Consider the following 24,062-nt stretch of genomic DNA (forward strand, 5'->3'; position numbering starts at 1 on the left):
AGAACCCCTAAAGGGGCTCCTCTCGGAAAGAAGATTCAATCGGCCCCTGCCCCCAACCAGTCCTGGAGAAAAGACCTCCTTGAAGTGGAAAAAACCTGTTTATTAAACAATAAACCCTAAACAGTATTAATCAATAAAACCCCTTGCTGCTCCAAAAGAGATGACAAACTGAGAAAGTCCCTCCCTGGGTTGCAGCTCAGCTCACTCAGTCTCTGATCAGTCCCTCTGGTGCTGGAAATGTCACAGGCCAGGCTCAGCCCGGTGGCCACTGGTGGAGCTGTTGGTGCTCTTCTGGTGTTCAGTCCAGAGCAGTTTTGAACAGGTCCAAAGAAAAGGGAAAAAAACCCCACAGTCCAGGGAACTTCTTTGCCTCAGCAAGCTAAATTAACTAAAAGCAAAGGAGAGCTCTGTCCCGCTGTCTGTCCATCCGCAGACAATGCAGTCCAGGAGCAGGAGTGTGGAGGAGTGAGTGCAGTGTCTGAAAACAAACTGCTGCTTCTTCTCTCCCCCCTTCACTCTCTGCAACAAGTCTTAAAGGTGCAACACTTATTATTCAGCATAAACAGAACAAGACGATTTGGGATAAAAGCATCATATAGTCAACCCAAGACAGGGATCATGTTCTCTTCTTGTGAAGAGCCACCAGTGCACAGTGGCAGTAGCATCCCACTGTAGCTGACAGCAGCATGATGTGACCAAGAGCCTTTGTCAGAGCAGCAGGAATATTGTGGAGAGGGGGAGCTGAACAGCTGAGCATTGAGAGCTTCCAGCGCTGTGTTGAGCTGGGTTTGGAGTGTTTCCTTGGGCTCCTTGTGTTGTTCACTCATTACTAATGCTCTAAACAGAGGCTTACAGAAGTGTGGTTGAAAACAAGAAATGTGAAGTTTGAAGAGAACTGTTTTGCTGTCTCTTTCTGCTGTAGGAGGGAGAAATTGGGCCGAATTTTTTGGCCAAAATCAAGGTGACCTTCAAACCCCTGGAAGCACTGGAGTATGGAAGTGTGGCTTACTGCAGCATCTCAGGTACAGCTCCTTTGCCCTGCTTCTCTCCCCCTCAGTGAAGCCATGGTGCCAGCCTGAGCCCACGGGGCTCCCATGGAAGTGCTGGGAAGAGTCCCTGGTCAGCAGGGCAGTGCTGGCACATCCCCCCTGGCCCTGCAGCTCCCAGGGAGTCTCCTGTGCCAGGCCAGGGCTCAGAATGCTGTGTGTGCCTGACTGATCCCAGAACAGCCCAGGCAGTGCAGGGAGAGGTTTTCATGCCATGGCTTTGCCAGCATTCCCCCAAAGGCCAGAGAGCTGCAGAGCAGAACAGCTTTAGTGAACAAGCACTCAGCCCCTGCAGGCCCCTGGCCTCCAGGATGGGTCCATTTGACATGGATCCATCATCAGGCAGCAGGAGCTGAGTTACAAATGTGTTCCCTGAGCCTGGATCACCTCCCAGTGCCCAGACAGCAGCAGAGCAGAGGTGACTGAACCCCCCTGAGCCCAGGGTGTTGGTAGAAGGAGCGGCCTTGGCCAGCACCTGCCTCTCTCCCTTTGTGGGAATTGAGCCCTTTCAGCTCTGTCTGTGGAAATAGAACACAGCGCTGAGTGTCAGGAGTTGGGGACTTTGGCAACGAAGTCCTGTGTTCCTGGGCCAGGTAGTTTGGCAATTGCCAAACTCTGTAGGAGCTTTGTGCCTTCACTGAATGATTTCAAAGCTCCTCTAAGTGCATGGGAAGAAAACCACAGAATCACAGTATGTTAAGGATGGAATGGACCTTAAAGGCCTTTGGGCAGGGACACCTCCCCCTAGAGCAGGTAGCTCCAAGCCCCATCCAGCCTGGCTTGGAACACTTTCAGGGCTGGAACCTCCACAACAGCCCTGGGGAACCTGCTCCAGTGTCTCACCACCCTCAGAGTAAAAAATTTCTTCCTAATATCTAAGCTAAATTTCCTTTCTTTCAATTTATACCTGTAACTCCTTGGCCTGTCACTACAAGGCAGCAGAGATGTTTTAAACTCAGCAGACTGGTGGCTGAAATTGGAAAGCAGCCCAAGGAATGGGTTAGAAATTAGAAGTCAGCCCCAAGGCTGAGGGAAGAGGAGGGTCCATATCCTCTCCTGCAGCATCAGGAGGTGGTTGCATCCAGCTCAGAGTCAGGGTCTAGCACTTAGGCAGCCTGAAAAATCCAGTATAACAGAGGGAATGATTGTAGTGCAATGGACATCTCTCCCCAGGCTGTGAGAGCAGACTGCCCCTGCAGCTCAGAGGGGAAGGACAAGGACCCTTGGTAGAATTCAGCTCTCCTACTCTGAACCTTGGGAACATTTCCATTGACACCCCCCACGTCTATGAGCTGAGCAGCAGGGCTTGGGGTGGATCCTGATGGCTCCTGAGGCAGGAGGAAGCCTGGTGGAAGTGTGAAATTGCTGCCGACCTGGGCAGTTGTGAGCAGGGAATATTTGATCTACTGGTGAAATCTGGGAGGGTCTGAAAGGTGTGTCTGTTGTTCATGAAGCCCCAGTTCCTTCTTTGGGAATCAGCTGGAAGGCTTGCTGCAAAACAACCCCTTGGTATATGAAACGAAGCCTGGGTCAAAAAGGGATGTTCAGAGGCTTTTGTGGCAGTGCCAGACACAAGGCACCTTTGGACTGGGCTGTTCAGAAGCAGCTGGAACAAACTTGCTGCCTTTGAGCTTCAGTCTACTGCAGACAGCTTCCAGTCAAGTGTCTCCTGCTTATTGCTGCAAGTCACAGGAAAGCCATCCAGCCTCCTGGCTCAGTGCTGGCCCTTGCAAAGGGCTTGAGAGTTCTTTCCCTTGCTGACCAGTCCCTCACCACACTTCAGCCTTGGTGCATCTCTGGCTCTAGAAAGAGAAAAGTGTTCCTGGGAATAAAGCAAAGCATTTTTCTACCTATTTGCCTCCTCCCCAATAGTGTCAAGTTTGCAAAAAAAACCAAAGAGAGAGCAGCTGAAAGAGGTAGAAAATGAGGCACTACATCATGCCAGACACTTCCAAAAGTTTAGCTGTGGGAGGCAAAGATATGCTGAGTTTTCTTACCAAAAGATGATGCTGTCTATACATTTTGATGCTGATGTCTCATAATCAATGTATTGTTTTCATGACATGGGAAAAGCTGAATGAGTAGATGGTGCTGTTGGAGCTGTGCTCAGTGGGGCAGCAGCAGCTCTGGGGTGATTGACTACGCAGCTGCAATCAGCCCACGTTGCTCTCAGGGCCAGGTCTGAATGAACTTGGTGATGCTGATCAGAGGTGCACAGCTCTGTGTCCATGGGATAACCCCAGGGTTGTGGACTCCAGTTCTGTGGAGCTGCCACTGCTTTGCATGAAAACCCAAGGGCAGAACTTGTCCTGTTGTATTTTTTTGCCATTCAAAGCATCGTCTGCTATTTCTGGGTATTAATTGCGTCATTAGACAATAACTCACAAGAAGGGAAGATTCCACATGTATTTCCATTTTGCTTTCTTGCTGCTGCAGGTGGAACTGATTAACCTAGGAGCTACTGATGCTCCCTTCACCTATAGCCCTTCAGCTGCAAAGGTGGGCTTCTGCTTCAAGTTTGCACCTGAGGATGGCATCATTGCACCAGGTGGGACCCAGACTGCTCAGATCTCCTTCAGTGCCACCATAGTGTGGAGGTTTGAGGAAGAATTCCAGTTCAGTGTGGCTGGATCTCCTATGTCTGCACTCCTGACTATCAAGTAAGGACGGTCAAAGCCAGGCACACGCCCGCACATCCTCAGCACAAGAGAAAGGGGCGCCCCATGTGAGCGGTCCCAGCCCCTCCACGGGTGCAGGATTGGTGCCAAAGCCAGACAACTCTTAGTGGTGGATCACTCGGCTCGTGCGTTAATGAAGAATGCAGCTATCTGCAAGAATTAATGTGAATTGCAGGACACATTGGTCATCCACAATTTGAACACACTTGTGGCCCCATGTTCCTCCCAGGGCTATGCCCGTCTGAGCGTTGCTTGACGATCAGTCACCATCCAGCGGCCACCACGGTGGTGCGGCTGGGGTTGCCTCACAGGCCAGTTGACTGTGGTCAGCGGCGGTGGTGATGGTGGCTCACTGGTGCCCAGAGGGAAGGCGGTCAGGGGTTTGGCAAGGGATGCATTTCCCTCGGCAGCCTCAATTTTTTCCCTGTGACCCAGCAGGCGTCATAATCGTCATGGCCGTCATCGGCACTATTGCCGCGTAGGGCTTTCATCCCCCTATATGCAGACTCAGGGACTGCTCCGTAGTTCCCCACTCCTGGAGTGAGCCACTGGGGCAGAGTTTGTCCTTGCAGGGCCCGTACCGCGGTACGGTGGTGGTGGCAGCTGAGGAGAGTAAGAGACAGCGTTTAAAGCACCGCCATGGGCCGAGAGAAGGGAGAGGGCAAGAGGGAGATGAGGCGCAGGCCTCGCACCCAGCCTTCCCCCCGCGCGGGCGGCTGTCTGCAGGTGGGTACTGCGGGGGTACTGTGCCACTGCGCGTGCGCATGAGGCAAGAGCGCTGGGGACAGATGTTCCGACCCCCTCCTCCCTTCACCTGCCCTCCTCCTCTTCTGTTGTGGTCTCAGGGCGCAAATAGCACCATGGCTTTTCTCTCTCTCTCCACCAAGGCCATCACGTGCCGCCACTCGGCTGGTCCCCCATCAGGGCTGTCTCTGCCACACTCCCTTTTCGGTTCTCATCTCCGGGATGGGGCACTCTGTCTCCGCTTCTCTCCATCTGGCTTTGTTTTCCCCTGGCACGTGGGCGCCAGTGGGGGAGGAAGGTGAGGGTAGTAGGTGGGAGAAGCTGGCTGCCTGTTGGCCTGTTGGCATTCTGCTTCTTTAGGAGCTGCATGGGCCAGGAGGTGTGGCCAAGCTTTGGCCTTGCGACCTCAGATCAGACGTGGCAACCCGCTGAATTTAAGCATATTAGTCAGCCAAGGAAAAGAAACTAACGAGGATTCCCTCAGTAATGGTGAATGAAGCGGAAAAGCCCAGCGCCGAATCCCTGCCCCGCAGTGGGGTGCGGGACATGTGGCATACAGAAGCCCCAATCCCTGGCGGCGCTCTCGGGGGACCCAAGTCCTTGTGATCGAGGCCGCAGTCTGCGGATGGTGTGAGGCCAGTAGCGGCCCCCGTCACGCCAGGCCCGGGGCTTCTCAGAGTTGGGTTGCTTCGGAGTGCAGCCCAAAGCGGGTGGTAAACTCCATCTAAGGCTAAATACTGGCATGAGACCAATAGCCAACAAGTACCGTAAGGGAAAGTTGAAAAGAACTTTGAAGAGAGAGTTCAAGACGGCGTGAAACCGTTAAGAGGTAAACGGGTGGGGCCCATGCAGTCCGCCCAGAGGATTCAACCGGGCGAGTTGCGGTCGGCATGGGTTCAGCGGAACCTCACCTCTGCCTCCCTTCTGTCCCCTGGGCGAACCCCGTCTGCGGGGGCGGGCTGGGGGATGCAGGCTGATGCGGGCACTGCTGCCCAGCCGGCAGCTGGCCCTGGCCGGGCACATTTCCTCTGCAATGGTGCGCCACGTCTGGCTCCAGGTTGGCTGGGAAGGCCTCCGACGGGCAGGTGTTCCAGTGCCGCACGAGCAGCAGCAGGTGTTACAGCCCTCGGGCATCAGGTCTCGCCAAATCCCGGGGCCGAGGGAAAGGACTGCTGCCGCGCCCTCCTCCCCCCACATCGGCGGTGCTGTGGTGGGGGGCATCGTTTCCCTGCCTCTCACAAGGGTGGGGGGGGGGCGGCATCATCACAGCGCGGCGTTTCGCGCAGGGGTGTGGGGGCTGGGCCTGCCAGTCCCTGGCACCACTGTCAACCGGGGCAGACTGTCCTCAGTGAGCCCTGACCGCGCAGCGCCGCTGGGGCAGGCTCACGGGCCGCGCTGGGGTGCCCGGAGTCCGCAGCAATGTCGGCTACCCAGCCAACCCGTCTTGAAACACGGACCAAGGAGTCTAGCACGTGCGCGAGTCAGGGGCCGTTGTCGAAAGCCCACGGCGCAATGAAGGTGAGGGCTGGCGCGCGCCAGCTGAGGTGGGATCCCGGGTGCGTGTCGCGCCTGGCAGCCCCGGGCGCACCACCGGCCCGTCTTGCCTGCCGCCCCCTCGTGGGGCCGGGGAGGTGGAGCGTGAGCGTCCGTGCTAGGACCCGAAAGATGGTGAACTATGCCTGGGCAGGGCAAAGCCAGAGGAAACTCTGGTTGAGGTCTGTAGCAGTCCTGACATGCAAATCGGTCGTCCGACCCGGGTCTAGGGGCGAAAGACTAATCAAGCCATCTAGTAGCTGGTTCCCTCTGAAGTTTCCCTCAGGATAGCTGGCACTCGGCAGTGGGCAGTTTTACCCAGTAAAGTGAATGATTAGAGGTCTTGGGGCCAAAACGATCTCAACCTATTCTCAAACTTTCAATGGGTAAGGGGGCGGGCTCACTGGCGTGGAGCCACACCATGGAATGCGAGTGCTCAGTGGGCCACTTTTGGTAAGCAGAACTGGCGCTGCGGGATGAACCGAACACCGAGTTAAGGCGCCCGATGCCGACAGTCATCAGAGCCCAAAAATGGTGTTGGTTGATCTAGACAGCAGGACGGTGGCCATGGAAGTCGGAATCCGCTAAGGAGTGTGTAACAACTCACCTGCCGAATCAACTGGCCCTGAAAATGGATGGCGCTGGAGCGTCGGGCCCATACTCGGCCGTCGCCAGCAGTGCGATGCCCGCAGGGGCTAGGCTGCAACGAGTAGGAGAGCCACTGCTGTGCGCCTCGAAGCCAGGGGCGTGGGCCCAGGTGGAGCTGCTGCAGGTGCAGATCTTGTTGGTAGTAGCAAATATTCAAACGAGAGCTTTGAAGGCCAAAGTGAAGCAGGGTTCCATGTGAACAGCAGTTGAACATGGGTCAGTCGGTCCTAAGTGATAGGCGAGCGCCGTTCCGAAAGGGCAGGTGATGGCCTTTATTGCCCTCAGCCGATCGAAAGGGAGTCGGGTTCAGATCCCTGAATCCGGAGAGGCGGAGACGGGCGCCGTGAGGCACCCAGTGCGGTGACACAACCGATCCCAGAGAAGCTGGTGGGAGCCTCAGGGAGAGTTCTCTTTTCTTTGTGAAGGGCTGGGTGCCTTGCAATGGATTCATCCCAAGCGAGGGGCCCTCACCTTGGAAAGCATTGCGGTTCCAGAAGCATCCGGTGAGCTGTCGCTGGCCCGTGAAAATCCGGGGGAGAGGGTGTAAGTCTCGCGCCAGGCCGTACCCATATCCGCAGCAGGTCTCCAAGGTGAACAGCCTCTGGCATGTTGGAACAATGTAGGTAAGGGAAGTTGGCAAGCTGGATCCGTAACTTGGGGATAAGGATTGCCTCTAAGGGCTGGGTCGGTCGGGCTGGGTCGCGAAGCGGGGCTGGGCGCGTGCCGCAGCTGGACGAGGTGCTGCTCGCGGGTGAGTGCGCTCCGCGTGGCCTGCCCGGGCACCGGGGTGTGCACGCGCGCAGTGGCGACTCTGGACACACGCTGGGCCCTTCCTGTGGATCGCCCCGGCTGTGGCGGGCGCCGCCTGCTCCCCCCCTCCGCCCACCCTCCGCCTTGCCACAGCCGGCGCCCCAGCGGCGGCCGTCATCGTTGCGCACCGCTCTCCCAGCGGTTCCCGCCGGTGGGGTTCGCGCGGTGTGCGGCCAGTGCGCGCGCAGCCGCAGCCAGCGTAGGCTGAGCGGTTCGTGCGGGGGAGGGTCCCCGGGGGAGGGTCTCCGGGCCAGCGCCCCGCCTCAGTCGGTGCCTAGCAGCCGGCTTAGAACTGGTGCGGACCAGGGGAATCCGACTGCTTAATTAAAACAAAGCATTGTGAAGGCCTGAGGCTGGTGTTGACGCGATGTAATTTCTGCCCAGTGCTCTGAATGTCAAAGTGAAGAAATTCAATGAAGCGCGGGTAAACGGCGGGAGTAACTATATTTTCTAACTGGGCATAGTCGTGGAAGTCGCACCTCCTCGTGGTCCTGCTGGATACCCTCGTGGTAACTGAGTCGACTTCTGCCCCAGTGTGAGAGAGGGCACATATCAGCCCTCCCTGTCGTTGGACTCACCACCCAATGATAGTTTCACGAATTGCTGAAACAAAAAGGTTGGCACAGTTAGTTCGCTGTTGCACAGAGCCTTGTCCATGGGCTGTTGTTGACACAGTTGGTAGTTTGAGAGAGGGTCAGCTACTATATGCTTCTACTCTCACTTGGACTTGTCACTTTATTGCTTACCAGACTGACAAAATGGCTTTGCGTTATATCTTGACTACCACTCAGACTGACCCATTAGATCTAAGGGTCATTGATGTCAAATTACCATCTATGCCCTGTGTTCCCAGGGAAGAGGGATTCGATTTTGTAAGTTTGGAGTTTTTTAACTCCAAAATTGTTAAAGAAGATGGTGTACATCATGTGGATGTTTGGTAGGGTTTGGGGCAACTCCCTGAGCCCTATGAGATCTCCCCTATGGGGATGGCCCAGGATGAGGCTGAGAGTGCGGTGGGAGGTACCGAAGAGCCCAAAACACCTGAGGCTGAGAGCGCGATGGGAGCTAGTGAAGAGCCCAAAACACCCGAGGCTCCTCACGGGTCTGAAGGTGGTGGTGCAACGCCAAGAACACCTGTCGTGTCCATGCCTGACAAACAACCATCTTGTCCTTGTGAGACCTGGTTTACTAGGATGTTGGGGCTGATTGACCATCTCAAAAGGGCGCACGGGCAGAGAAAGATCATTTTCAGGTGTTCAAAATGTGGTAAACAAAATATAAAATACCACAGTATCTCCTGTCACATCCCGCGCTGCAAGGGGGTGGTGTGTGTGGCTCCCACTGGGGAATGGGTCTGTGACGTGTGCCAACGTGGGTTCGCTACTAAGACTGGCCTGGGTCTGCACAAGAGAATAAGACATCCTCTTGTGCGAAATGTGGAGCGGATTGTTGCTTCTCATCCCAAAGAGTCATCGGCCTGAGGGGCCCACAAACGGGTATGGACTAAGGAGGAAGAGGCTCTTCTGGTACAATTGGTGGACAAGTTTGCCAGTAAGCGGAATATCAACCAACTTATAGTGGAGCATATTCCAACTAAAATGGCAAAGCAGATTAGTGATAAAAGGCGTCCCTCCGTGAAAGGTCATGAAGGACTAGTAGGTGCCACTGGAACTGAACGTCCTGCCGGATCTGGTAAGGAGGGATGCCCAAGGAGGGACAGTTAAAGCTCCAATTCCGGAAAGTCATCAAAGCGGGATTATCGTTTGGCAAATTGACCATGTATCGGGAAGCCTTCAAGAAAGTTCTTGATGGGCAAGATCCAGGTCGGGTGGTGAACGATGTTTATAAGGAGTTTCTTGGTATTCTGGGTGTGCCTAGCCAAACTAAATCTATCAAGGGTCAAAAGACGCAGGCATCCCATGGCCAAAAAGCATTCAAAACTCTATCAAATTGGATGCGCAGAAGAGCTATTAAGAGGGGAAAATTCTTGAGGTTCCAACTGCTGTACGAGTTACATAGAAGGTGCCTCATACGTGATCCTGGACAGCACGGAAGCCTCTCAGTGCCAATTACCATCAAGTGTTCCCCACGATCACTTTAAAAGAAGGTGGGATACATCTGGTATATTTGGTGGCCTACTTGATTTCCCTCCATTTAAGGAGGCGGATAACGCCACATTCGAGGCCTTAATTACTGGAAAAGAGATTGATAAGAACATGAGAGAGATGTGTAAAACCTCTGCTCCCGAGCCAGATGGGATCACTTTGGGTCAGATTATTGCAAAAGGCCCAAAATTTTCCCAGTTGACTGAGATGTTCAGCCTCTGGCTTATCACTGGTACTGTTCCAGATGCGCTGCGGGACTGCAAGACAGTCTTGATACCCAAGTCTTCAGATGCAGAGAAGCTTGGTGATATCAATAACTGGAGGCCTATCACTATTGGTTCAGTGGTGATTAGGCTGTTTTCCAGGATTGCTACTGCGAGGCTGTCCAAAGCATGTCCCATCAACCCCCGGCAACGGGGTTTTATTTGCGCATCAGGTTGTGCCGAAAACCTCAAGTTGTTATGGCTTGTGGTGGAACAGCTAAGTGAGAGCATAAACATCTGGGGGTTGTGTTCGTGGACATTGCTAAGGCATTTGACACCGTCTGTCATCAGCATTTGAGGGTCTGGTCCAGAGAGGGGTGGATCCACACATGATAGAGTTGGTGAGGGAAATGTATCGGGATGTTAAGATGTGCATTTCCATGGGAAGAGAAAGGACAGACCCCATATACATTTGCTCAGGTGTCAAGCAAGGCGACCCCATGTCACCTTTGCTGCTCAGTTTTAGTGATGGACCCCCTTCTATATAAACTCGAGAATGAAGGTGAGGTTTTCCATCATGGGGGCTGGAAATTTACAGCCATGGCATTTGCTGATGACTTGGTGCTGCTGAGTGACTCTTGGGAAGGCATGTGTCATAACATCAAAATTTTGGAGGCCTTTTGCAATCTAACTGGCCTCAGTGCGCAGGGGGGAAAATGTCATGGCTTTTACATCAAGCCTACAAGGGACTCATATACTATCAATGCTTGTCCCACGTGGGTGATTAATGGATCCCCCCTTAACATGATCGACCCAGGGAGCTCAGAAAGGTATGCAGCACATGGGTTGACCCCTGGACTGGCTTTCCAGATCCTAGACTATCAGAGAAGCTCATGGATTGGCTTCATCGGATTGGTCATTCGCCCTTAAAACCTCTTCAGAAAGTCGATATACTCAGGACCTATACCATCCCGAGACTGATATATCTGGCTGACCATACCGAAGTTAAGGTGGGCCTACTTGAATCCCTTGATCAATTAATTCATAACACGGTTAAGGAATGGCTTCATCTTCCCCCAAGTACATGTGATGTGATCTTGTATTCGAGTTTTAAAGATGGCGGTTTAGACCTCATCAAGTTGGCGTTGCTCATTCCAAGTATTCAGGTGCGAAGACTCCATAGATTAGCCCAGTCTTCGGATGAGACTCTTGTGAACTATCTCAAGGAAGTACATCTGGAACGGTTATTTGGAAAATTGTGGTTGAAAGGGGGGGGACACAAGAGTCCATCCCATCGATTTGGGAGCCTTTACCATTGGTAGAGTTGGGGGGTGACGATGGAGCCTGGCTGGAATGGGAAGCACCCATCCCTAAGATTCGTTACCCAACACCTTGTAACTGGAGGAAACGAGAATTTCATAAATGGACCCATCTGGTTGCCCAGGGCCATGGGATTGAGCATTTCGAGAATGATGAGATCAGTAATGCCTGGATAGGGCAGTTTAAGGGCATACCTCACTGTGAACTAATCACGGCCCCACAACTCAGAGCGAATGTCTACCCAACAAGAGAATTCCTGGCTAGGGGTAAACAAGAGAATATTGCTCAATCATGTGGACATTGTGGAGCTAGATTTGAGACCACAGCCCACATTGTCAGAAACTGTGCCATCACTCAAGATGCCAGGATTAAGAGATACAATGCCATCTGTGAAACCCTTAGCGAGGAGGCTAAGAGGGAGTGTTGGACAGTTTTTGAGGAGCCACACCTAAGGGATTATGTAAATTAAGTATTTAAACTGGATTTAATCTTTGTCAAAGGTTCTAAGGCAGTTGTGGTCAATGTGACTGTGAGGTCTGAGCACTCTGATGTCTCATTGAGTGAGGCCGCCTTGGAGAAGGCCAAAAAATATCAGCGCCTTCATACAGAAATTCAGCAACTGACCAATGCTGATGACATTGAATATGTTGGCTTCCCCATGGGAGCCCGTACCAAATGGTTTGGCAATAATAATGAGTTGCTGACCGCCCTTGGTCTCTCTAAAACAAGGCTAGAGAGAACCGCATGGGCCCTAGCATCCACCTCCATTGACATTGTAAATATATTCATTAGCAAAGCTAGATCAATTGTATCTGTGTAAATCCTGGTAAATAAACTAGGCCTCTCCCCTCGACAGGTTCGCTGGACAGTGGAATCGGTATTTGTTTGGGAGGGGTTCATCTGTCATAACCGCGTCTAGCCCATTTTGTGCTATAAATTCCAATTTGGTCATTCAGGTGGACGGGCCACCTTACTTAACCCGGAAAAGGAACATATACAATTTGTATGTGTTTATTAAATAGCCAAATGCCTCGTCATCTAATTAGTGACGTGCATGAATGGATGAACAAGATTCCCACTGTCCCTACCTACTATCCAGCAAAACCACAGCCAAGGGAACGGGTTTGGTGGAATCAGCAGGGAAAGAAGACCCTGTTGAGTTTGACTCTAGTCTAGCGCTGTGAAGAGACATGAGAGGTGTAGAATAAGTGGGAAGCCGGGCACGCGCTCGGCGGTGCGGGGCGACCCGCCCGCCGGCGTCCCGGCCATCAGTGAAATACCACTACTCTGATCGTTTTTTCACTTACCCGGTGAGGCGGGGGGGGCGAGCCCCGAGGGGGGCTCTCGCTTCTGGCGCCAAGCGGCCGGTGCGCGCCGGCCACGACCTGCTCCGGGGACAGCGGCAGGTGGGGAGTTTGACTGGGCCAGTACACCTGTCAAAGCGTAACACAGGTGTCCTAAGGCGAGCTCAGGGAGGACGGAAACCTCCCATGGAGCAGAAGGGCAAAAGCTCGCTTGATCTTGATTTTCAGTATGAATACAGACCATGAAAGCGGAGTCTCACGATCCTTCTGGCTTTTTTGGGTTTTAAGCAGGAGGTGTCAGAAAAGTTACCACAGGGATAACTGGCTTGTGGCGGCCAAGCGTTCATAGCGACATCGCTTTTTGATCCTTCGATGTCGGCTCTTCCTATCATTGTGAAGCAGAATTCACCAAGCGTTGGATTGTTCACCCACTAATAGGGAATCTGAGCTTGGTTTAGACCGTCATGAGACAGGTTAGTTTTACCCTACTGATGATGTACTGTTGCAATAATAATCCTGGGAACCCTTGGGATGGGATGGGATGTGTTATCCCTGAGAGAAGTGAGGCCAATGGAGATCTCTCCCCTGAACACATTGCCTGCAGAACCCCTTCCAGAGTCCAGCTGAAGGCCTGGCCTTTGGGCTGGGATCAGTTTGGTCAGAGGGGTGACCTCCTATGACCAGGGACACATCCTACTCTAGCGGGGGATGTTGCTGAGCAGGGCTTTGAGGGTCAGGCTGAAATGAATGTGCCAAGGGACAGTGAAGGGGCCTGGGAGGTTCCTCTCCACTCCTGGTGTGTGGCAGAAGGGTCTCACCCTCTCGTGGGTGGCTGTGCTCTGGTGGGACTGAGGCACCTGTGTGGTGCCCGAGTGCTGTGGCAGCTGAGGCAGCTCCCTGGCCCAGGAGAGCCTCAGTGGGCCCGAGGGTCAGGAACTCCCCAGCACTGCATGGGGCTCCTGGGCCATCTGTGGGATGTGTTCTGCCCCAGAACCTGCTCAGTGCAGTCCTGGAGGTCCTTGGGGAAAGGTCCTTAGGTCCTTGTTAAATGTCCTGGTTTTCTTTTTTATTTTATTTTCATATCTACTTCAAGTTCAGGATATGTGGTTCATGACTGTCTGGTTGGGAAAGTCCTAAACCTGATATTCGACACAGTCGTTAAGTGTGCTGGATCCCATTGCTCTTGTCTGTGGCCATCTTGGGAACCCTTGGGATGGGATGGGATGGGATGTGTTATCCCTGAGAGAAGTGAGGGCAGTGGAGGTCTCTCCCCTGAGCACATTGCCTGCAGAACCCCTTCCAGAGCCCAGCAGAAGGCCTGACCTTTGGGCTGGGATCAGTTTGGTCAGAAGGGTGACCTTCTTTGATAAGGGACACATCCTACTTTAGCAGGGGTCTTCCTCACAATTGGTAATGATTTCAAAGACGGAGCACATCCCTTCTGGGATTTCCTTTCCTTTCTTTGAGCACTAAAGGAGGAATCTCACCCTGGGTTTAGCTACAGGGACAAAAGGCAGAAGCCTTTCTGTGCAGGTGAGTGCCAGTCCTTGCCCACACTCCCTGGAAACGGAACCCTGCCAAGCAGGAAAGAGATCCAGAGGTGAGGGCCTGGTGCAGTCAGATTGAGCAGTCCCACCTGTCCATAAATTCCCATTTCCAAAGGCCTCCAGACAGTCCTTTGTTATGTTGCCCATCCCCATGCAGATGCCCAGGACCCTGGGATCCCAGGGTGCACAGATGTCCCTGCAGTGGGCTTTTCCCAGCACAGGCCAGGACAGCCTGGAGGAGAGGAAACAAAAAACCAACCTGTAGAAGACCCAAGAAGAGACCCTCAAAAAGAGACTTTAAAACAGAGGAGTTCATCATCCTCAGGCAGGATGGGTGGGCTCCCCTTCAAACAAGCAATGTCAGTTTCCCACTGACACCAATCCTTTTCTACAGGATGGACAAATAAGGAGTAAATAAAAACCCACGGAACGTGACATAGATGAAGACTTCCAGGAGCCCAGTTGCGAGGTGCGGATGTTCAGGGACATCACACCATGACCAATATGATCAAGTGAAGCCAAATTTATTATCCCTAAAAAGACCAGATTTATAATAAGTTTCTACTGCCCACGCTTCTCTAGCTAATACATGATTGGTTAATCCTAGCTGTTAACACATCTAAATTAAAATGCTTATTGGATCATCTAATTTTTCGTGCATCTTGCTGTGGATGTCTGGCCCACCCATTGCTTTCTCTTTTTTCTCACTCTCCCAAGCTTGCTGACAAACTTGCTGAGTCCTGATGACTCTTCTTCTTGTATCTTTCTCAAGGATATACTGACCCCATTTCTGAATATGTCCATTATCCATTGTTTGTGAATGTGTTCATTGTCCATTAGTACAAGCAGGCTGGATTGTGCATCGGCCGAATATGGCCATTGTCTAGCAAGAACTCCTCAACCTACAAAAAATCCTCAACACCCCAGAGCCTGACCACGCCCCTCAGCCCACCTCAGAAATGAACCACCCAGATTGGGTGGGGGGTCTGATGAAGGAGATGTGTGAGATGGGCCAGATGCTGAAGGAATACACTTCCCCAGCTGGTGAGGAAACCTCCCCCTGCCTCAAAGAGGGAGAGTCTGATGGTGCAGCAGCGGAACACATAGATGTTACAAGTGTCCAAGTTCCAGCTGAACTGCAGAGGCAGTCACAGCCAGCAGCAGTTGCCCTGTGGAAACGAGGAGGTCTAAGATGAAATCAGAGCACCCAGACAAGGATAAGAATGGAGGGCCCTCACAACTCACAGGGGAGCCAATGGTTGAGATCATCACTGAGTCCCTGATGTACAAAAGTCTCTGTAATCTGCACACAGACATTGTACGCACAGGGACGTGAGGCTTATACAACCTGGTTACTCTGGGTCTGGGATCTTATGGGTACAGGTGTCCAGCTGGATGGTGGTGAGGCAAGGATTTGGGACGCTTGACCCAGGACTCAGGTATCAATCAGATTTTTGTAAGGGAGCCAGGGCTTTTAATAAGTGTCAGAGAGAGGTTTGTTCACAGGGAGAGAATGCAGGAGCAGCACCATAGAATGTGCTGGAAGACTCTTGAGGATGGGATCCAACAGCTGAGAGAAGTGACAGTATTGGAGGTACTCTTTGGGAGGGATGGACAGCATGATAATGACCCCAACAAGGTCGGGTGCACAGGGCAAATGTTGTGGAGCCTGGCAAATCTGGGGCCATCTCAATACGCCACTTTTATTGCAACAATTAATGCCAATACCGGCTGGGAGACAGTGGGTCATGGGGAGATGTTCAAAGGGGAGACAATGACAAGTCAGGGCAGACTTTGCTGAGCTCTGTGCAAGCCCTTTCTCCCAGCCCTGCCCCTGTTGCTCTGTGCCCCCCAGTTTTCCTTTTCTCAGAGCTCTTCCTTCAGCCCCGTGCCTGGAATTTTGCTGGGATCTGGCCCCATTGCTGTGATGAGCAGGGGCTCTGCCCATGGACACCAAGGGGTCAGCTCTGCTCTGAAGCAGTGGGGTCATGGAATGGGGACAGGGGCAAGTCCTGGGGTTAGATTCCATCAGCTCAAACAGCTCCTGAGGCTGAGGAGCTCAGCAGCATCTCCTGTCCCAGGACTAAGGGAGGGTGATGGCCAAAGGCAGTTTGAGAGGGTTTCCTGCTTCACCCAGGGAGAGCAGAGACAGCTGTGCAAGGCAAGAGCAGTGGCTGGAACTCAGTGAAGGGCTAGGGGAGCTGCTCTGTCACTCCGTCTGTCCCCAGCTGCCCTTTTCTGCAATCCAGGGCAGTCCCTGTGTTCCCCTGGAAATCAGCCTGACACAACTGAGAGCAGAGGGACCCACAGCAAAGCAAACTGGTTTAGCCTTTCTCAGAGTCCCAGCCCCACTCTGGCCAAGGACACTCCTGTCCCCCAGTGTACCCTGGAGGCAGCTGACAGCTTGGATGGCATCCTGAGGACACACCAAGGGTCCTGTCCATGGCAGTGCTTGAGGAGAGTGGGCTCATTGCCAGGGTCCCAGGCTGCCCTGCCCAGAGCTCCCCGGGCACAGGGAGCTGGGACACCCCATTGCTGTGCTCAGCCTGCACAGGAGGAGCCCAAGGGCTGGGCCTGGCCCTGCAGCTGGAACTGCCATTGCAGAGAGCCCCTCAGCAATGCCAGCAGCACCTGGGCAAGGCAAGGAGAGAGAGAGAGCTGGGCCTGAGGAAAAGCCTTTCCCTGGCCAGCCCTGCCCAGCCCCTGCCAGGCAGCAGCAGGGCAGGACAGTGGCCCTCAGGCCCTGGTCAGCAGGGAATGGGCACATGGCCGCAGAGATGCCCTTCATCTCTGGGGCTGCTCTGCTGGCCCAGGAGGGACTGAGGGCCCTGAGCCCCTGGGCTGAGGGCTGTGCTGGCTGCGAGGGGACACAAGAGCTGTGCTGCTCAGGGTAGTGTCTGCCCTGCAGGGCAGGCCCAGCAGGTGCCACATCTGCCCTGCCGCAGGGCTGCCCTCAGCACTGCCTCCCTCCCTCCCTCCCTGCCCATGGCTCTGCTGCTAGAGCTGCCCCAGCCCCAGCTGCTCCTGTGGCCCCGGGCTCCTTCCCTGCCAGAGCTGCCAAAGCCCAGCTCAGCCCCTGGGCCAGCCCTGCCCTGCAGCTGCTCGGCCCTGCAGGGATTAAAGAACAGCTCCCCCAGCCTGGGCACCAGGGAAAGGTGATGCTGCATGGATCTGGAGGCTGGGCAGGTGTAGGCTCTTGCTGAGGTTCCCAGGAAAACTCAGTGTGATGGCTGAAGAGCCTCAGCCCCTGCTCTGGCCTGCACAGCTGAGTTTCCATTGCCACCAAGCTGAGCAGGGAAAAGTGGGAGCACAGATTCAGGAAAGCAGAGACCCAAGCAGGAAACCCCTGCCCTGAATGACCCCATGAAAAGTCCCCTCAGGAATGAGCTGGGCATGAGCTGGAGCTCTGAGCAGCCCTGGCCCACACAGCACCCTCTTCACAGCAGCAGGACCTGCCCTGGCAGGAGTCACTCCATGCACCCACAGCTCACCTGCAGCGTCCATGGGGAGCTGCCAGGCAGGCTGAGAGCTGCCCCTGGCAGGTGGCGCATGCCCTGGGCTGGCCAAGAGTCCTGAGGGCTGCAGGAGCTGCTCTGCAGGACAGCCCTGGGCAGCCCTGGCTGCAGCCCCAGCTTCACCCCATGCAGCCGTCCCTGGCAGCAGGAGCTGTCCTGCCCTGTCCCTCTGACGGTGCCCAGGGCAACCCCACTCTGCAGCACATCCTCCCCCAAAGCAGAAAGGGCAGCAGAGCCATCCTTACAGTCACATCAGTCCTGCCATCTCCAGCTTTAGGAGATCCCTGCAGCCAGAAACTGACTGTGTCAAAAACTGGGAAGATTTCTCCATGAATGAGCTTAAAATTGTCCTTCCAGTTCCTTTAAGTCTCTCTCTGCTTCACTGCTCTCGGGTACCTGCAAGCAGTGCCCTCAGCCCTGCTGGACTGAGAGAAAAGCTGCTCATCAGGAGAAATGACTTTTTGTGTTCTTGGTTTCCAAGAGCTCCTGTGGCAGAAGCCCAGCCCAGCTCAGCAGCACAGACACAGCACAAGGACTTTAATGACCCTCTCAGGGCTTTGCTGCTGTTTACATAAGACTCAGTCCCAGAGAGTGTTCAAAGAACTTCTCAGGAACTAAAAATTAAATTTAAACTCCAAAGTTTCTACAAGTTTTAATGGGTCCCACTGAGGGACACAACTGAGGAAGTTCTCCAGGCAGAGCAGAACATTGGAGGCAGTGATGACGCGTGGGGACAAGCAAGGGAAAGGTGTCTCTGGTGCTGAGCAAAGCTGGATGTGTTTGAGGAATGCAAAGGGCCAAGGCCTGAGCCCCAGCCCCTGGCCAGGCAGATCCTGTCCCTCCCTCCTTGCTCAGGGCTCTTCCTGGGATGGGCACTGGCATGCGGGGATGTGCAATGCCAGGGGCAGGGGCATGGGGCGGCATCTGCCAGGCTGCTGAGCAGGGACAAGGAGACAATGAGGCCCCAGGCCTGCAAGGGTCACTTGTCCCCTCCTGGCCCCAGGGCCAGCAGCCATGGCCAAAGTGCTGCCCAAGTTGGCTCTGGCAGGGCTGTCTTGCAGCTGCTGCCCATCCCTGTGCCCTGTGCAGCCCAGGCTGTCCCACGGAGTCCCTGCCCTGTGCCTCTGTCCCTGCAGGCTGTCGGCATCCCCCGGCTGCCCCACCTGGCTGGGCCCTTCCTTTGCTGACAGCTCTGCCTCCTGCCTCCCTCTGCCTGCCCACACAAAGCCTTTGGCTCATTATCAAAAGGGTTAATTCATTTTTACTGTGCCTGTGAGCTTTTAGCACAGGAACAAGGCATGCAGGGGCTGCCTTCCCAGCAGGAATGGTTGGAAGACAAGAAGACATCTGGCTCAAGAATGCAGTGATAGAAAAAAGGACTAAATCTGGGAACTTGGGGAGGGTTTTACGGTAATGGATAAATTCTAATACACATTTAGTGACATTGGTAGAATTACATGTTCACATAATGTGAGGAGTTATCCCTTGCTAGACCTCAGGCCTGAATAAATGATGCCCTCTTAAACTGCAAATGTGGGAGATTAGGGACCGATCGGAAGATCTCGTGATGTTACGGGTAGACAGAACCCCTCCCCTTTACTGTTAAAGTTACTTAGCCCCCCATTTTGTTGGCCGTTAACCCCCCTTATATATAACCCTGTGTAACCGTTAATAAATGCCATTTGCCGTCCACCACATTGGTGTCTGCGAGTACGTGGCCTGAGTGGCAGGGGCATTGTCACTGTGCCATTCCCGAATCAGGTCGTCACGCCTCAAGCGGAGGCAACAAAGTGATGCCAAAACCTGGGACTTTGCCTGGGGGACGGGGATCGCCTGGTCGGGTGAACAACGGCCGCAGCAGCTGGCCCGGCTCAGCGGGGAGGATACTCCCGGACCAGCGAGAGGAATGGAGGCCCTTGCGAAGGTCATTTTTCATGTTCACAGGCAGTGGGGTATTGACTGCAAGCCAGGGGATTTTGCCCTCGTAGTATCAAGGCTATTGCGGATTGGGGTTATTGGGCAGCCGGTGGATATTCTCCACACAGAAATGTGGTATAGGTGTACCAAGGCCCTAGCCGAGGAGGCCATATCCTCAGGCTCGGGGCGGAATCTCAAATTATGGGGGAGAGTCGTGCGGGCTCTACGGAAAACACGGCAGGAGCAAGAAACGTGGAAAGCCGCGCAGAACTGTTTGCCTGTGGTGCCCTGGCTGGGTGCTGGGGCGGCTACGCAGACTGTGGGTGATTGTGATTTTGCTGAGTGCAGGGATTCACAGCCGCGGGGACGCTCTTTGCGGCTCCCAAGCCCAGGCGCGCCGGCTGACGGAAAAGACCAGGCGCAGTCATTTTGGGACGGGCTGTTGGAGAAAGCGCGAGGCACCACCGTTTAACTTGGAGGCGCAAGGCACCGTCATTAACTCAGAGTCTGAGAGCCTGGGCGGAGCCTCCGCCTTCCGCGCCGCAGGGTGGCGAACCCCGGGGTGGGGGGACGTGGATGTGGTCGGCGGGAACAGAGAGGGTTTGCAGGACACCGCACACGCAGGCAGGAAAGACGGGAGGGTTTTTCCCCAGTTCTCAGACATGGCACGGACACCGCCAAGCGGGAACGGAGCCAGATCGGGATTGGGACAGCGCAGGTGTTGGTCACAGGCAGAGAGGATGTTCCCAAGACCGCGCCTGCGACGAGACGAGCGCAGGGGAAGTGTGGTCAGAGTGGGAACGCCTGCACTCCCGTGATGGCACAGGCAGAGACGGGGCATGATCAAGGTGCAGAGGGTGCCCGAGGTACCAGCCCTGCTCCGGTCCTGTGGCAGTAGCACGCAGCCAACCCCAACAGCCAGCTTTCATGTGTTTCACTATCTCTTTGTGTGATCATCTACAAGACATGTGTCTCTTCAGAATCTTGTCTTTTTGTTTCTCAACTACTCATGTTTTTTAGGTTTCTTTTAAATCCAGATTGCCAGTTTCGTGTTTTTCTTCATTTATTATTTCTTCAGTTATTATACAGTACCTCAGCCGAGAATTCAAGAGGTTTGCTGTGTTTGAAGAATTTCTCTCCTGACAGAAGTTTCGGAGGGATTCAATTCTTTAATAGTTTGATTGATCTTTAATTGTAAGGTTTCCTATTCATAATTGCTGTTTTTAAGAGTCTTGTTTTAAAATATATTAAGTAATGTCCATCAATTAGAGTTTGAACTCTTGCCAAGTTCTAGCTCTACTTGAATGGAATGATTGAGAATCAGCCCAGATGTTTTCTGCAAGAAAAAGTATTCAAGTCCTTTTGGCTTGGCAATTTGACCATATATGATAGCTGAGCCTGATTTCAAAGGGAGTTTTGAGAAACATGAATCTGGACATGAGTTCTACAGTTCTCTGTTGTTTCAAGGTTCATCAGCTGTCGCAGACTCTGGGATGACAGTTCAGTGTTGTAGTGACTGATAATTGTATGATTTCAGATGTGTTATTGGTTATGTGTATTATCTGATTGATTGCTAATTGTTGTTATCTTACATTTCCCTATGCAATATTGCATAGAGACTGAAACAGAACAGATCAATGTTTTATTTTCACATCAGGACCCATTCTTCACCTCCAAGATTTTGAGATAATCCTCCAGTCCCTGTGGGGACATGGATTTGTTTGTGTTTTAGCAGGTGCAAAAGTCCAGGTAGAACTCAGTAAATAATGTGAAACTTGATCAAGTGCATGAGAATGCTGACAAGAAGCATGGGCAAGAAAATGCAGACCATTCCACAAGCAAAAAAAAAAAAAAAAGAAGAAGCACAGATGTTGACTGCACAGAGATTCCAACCCTTGTGCTTCACCCACAGAAGATTGTAGACTTTACGTTGCTTCATAGATGAGAGCCATGCAGTGATACCTACAAGTGTCACTAGAACTTTGCCCAAAAGACAAGACGTTTTAATAATTAGTAAAGACAGAAGCAGCATCCTTAGACTTGTCATTTATCCTTCGATTGTTTCAGCAAATCAGAATGAAGAGCTGACAGACTTAGCCAAAGCTCTTCAACCACTACTGACTGTTCCAGAGAGCACCCCAGTAGCCAAAGCTACCGCTTTGCCACCACATGCAGCAGAACAAGTCATGCTAGTTTTTGATCAGCAAGACTTTCCCTCTAGAGACCACGTCCATAGAATTCTCCAGTGTTCGTCATTCAGAAGAAAACTTCAGGCTCATAGAGACTGCTGCACAACCTCAAGAAGATCAATGAAGTCATTGAGGACATAGAACTGCTTCAGCAAAGACTTCCTTCACTCTCAATGATTAGCCACTTGTGATCATTGATCTCAAAAACTGTTTCTTCAGCTTCCTCCTCCATCCAGATGATGCTCCTCCAGTTGCATTCTACATCCCAAACATCAACAAAGAAAAGCCTCTACAAAAGTACCAACACAACAAGAGCTGCAAAAAGCTTGTGACCATCCTGCAGAACAGACAAGAACTGAACCTCCTGTTCATGCAACAAAGAAGCCCGTGTGCTGCCTTGAAAGAACAATGTTGTTTTTACACAGACCATACCGAAGTCGTAAGAGACTCCATAGGCAAACTGAAAGAAAGGCTAGCACAGAGAAAGACTGAGAGAAAAGCCCAGCAAAGATAGTTTCAGTCATAGTTTGACTAGTCCCCATAGCTGACCACCCTTGTTTCCTCCTTATTAGGCCCAGTTGCTATGATACTCCTCACATTGATTTTTAGACCTTGCATTTTAAACAAGTTAGTACTGTTTGTTAAAAACCACTTAGAAAAAGTTAACATTTTATTTGTTGATCACCAACAGTTGCTTTGAAGCGTGTTAATTGCAGACATGTTGTATTGTTTTTTACCAGTTGTCAGTTTTGCCATGTATCAGTTTGATAGCCTTTGTATTTTTATAACCTTTACACTTTCTGTGGTTTTAATTAATCATAAAGGGGGGGGGCAAGTCTGGGAGATTACGGACTGATCAGAAGATCTCGCGATGTTATGGGTAGACAGAACCCCTCCCCTTTACTGTTAAAGTTCCTTAGCCCCCCGTTTTGTTGACCGTTAACTGCCATTATATAACCCTGTGTACCCATTAATAAACGCCATTTGCCATCTATCATATTGGTGTCTGTGTGGCCCGAGCAGCAGGGGGATTGTCACCGTGCTGTTCCTGAATCAGGTCATCACACCTCAAGCGGAGGCAACATGCAAATTAGTGTTAATGAGTCTTATTCTGATATTTTTGAGATTTGGTGTTGGCGAGGCCTCACAGAACCAAGGACTCAGCTGTGACACGGTGCAAACTCATGGAACAAAGGGTCCATGGTGACACAGCAGAACAGAACTCCATGGAACCAAAATCCATTCTGGCACATTGGAGCCACATTGAACCAATGTGATACTGCGGCTCCAAGGAGACCATTGTGACTCTGAGAAACCTCTTGGAAAAAAGGGTCCATTCTGACACAGCAAGGCCTGGTGGAACCATGCGTCCATTGTGACATTTCAGAACCTCACGGAACCAAGGTGACCGTATTCTACTATGGAATCTCATGGAACATGCTGACACTGCAGAACCAAGGAGAATGCTGCTGGCAGTGTGAGAGCTCATGGAACTAGAAGTCCATTGTGACACAGCAAGGCCTTGTGGAACTAAGGGTCTGTTGTTAAACAGTGTGGCCTCATGGAACCATGAGCCATGGTGACACAGCGTGGCCACACAGAGCCAAGGACTGTGACACTGCGGATCCAAGGAGACCATTATGACTCAGGAGCCTCATGGAACCAAGAGTCCATTGTTCCACTGTGGGGCCCTGTGGAATCAAGGGGATGACAGTGACATTGTGGGGCCTCATGGAACAATGGAGACTGTGCTGACACTTTGGGACCCACTGGAACCAAGGGGCCATTATAGCATGGCAGGGCCTCATGGAATCAAGGGGACTCCAGTGAACACCATGGGTCTCCATGGGATGAAGGGTCCAACAGAACCAAGGAGGCCGTTGTGACACACTGGGGCATCATGGAACCAAAGGTCCATTGTGACACAGCAAGGCCTCATGAAATCATGGAGGCCATTTTTACACTTTGAGGCCTTGTGAAACCAAAGGGCCATTGTGACACTCCAGAGCCTTGTGGAGCCAAGGGGACCACAGTGACACTGTGGGGCTCAGTGAAACCAATGGCCTCTTGTGACACTGGAAGGCCTTAGGGAATCATGGAGACCATTGTGACACCAAAGGCATCATTGAACCAAGGGGCCATTGGGACACTACAAGACCTCATGGAAGCAAGGAACCATTGTGATACTATGGAGTGTTGGCAGGCCAAGGGGCAGTTGTCACACTGTGTGGCATCATGGAACCAAGGAGTCCATTGTGACACTACAGGGCCCATGGAACTAAGGATTCATGGAACAGTGTGGGACCCCATGGGACCAAAGGTCCATTGTGACATTGTGGGGCCTCATGGAATCCTGGAGGCCATGATGACACTTGGAGGCCTTGCTGAATCAAGGGGCTCTGCAGGGCCTCATGGAACCAAGGACACCCTTCTGACACTGTGAGTCCGCATGGAACCAAGGGTCCATTGTGACACCATGGAACCAAGGAGACCCCAGTGACAC

General features: G+C 52.7%; 1 non-coding gene and 1 pseudogene across 1 annotated transcript; both read left to right on the plus strand.

Moving 5' to 3' along the window:
* The first annotated feature begins 3,822 nt into the window (after nt 1-3,822).
* On the plus strand, nt 3,823-3,975 carry LOC134426228 (5.8S ribosomal RNA). Its single transcript, XR_010029933.1, has one exon. It is a non-coding gene; the product is annotated as a 5.8S ribosomal RNA (ribosomal RNA).
* Nucleotides 3,976-4,869: 894 nt separating this feature from the next.
* Nucleotides 4,870-12,894, plus strand: LOC134426190 (28S ribosomal RNA; annotated as a pseudogene).
* Nucleotides 12,895-24,062: the final 11,168 nt, after the last annotated feature.

This window comes from Melospiza melodia, chromosome 17 (assembly GCF_035770615.1).
Source record: "Melospiza melodia melodia isolate bMelMel2 chromosome 17, bMelMel2.pri, whole genome shotgun sequence".
NCBI classification, from domain to species: Eukaryota; Metazoa; Chordata; class Aves; order Passeriformes; family Passerellidae; genus Melospiza; species Melospiza melodia.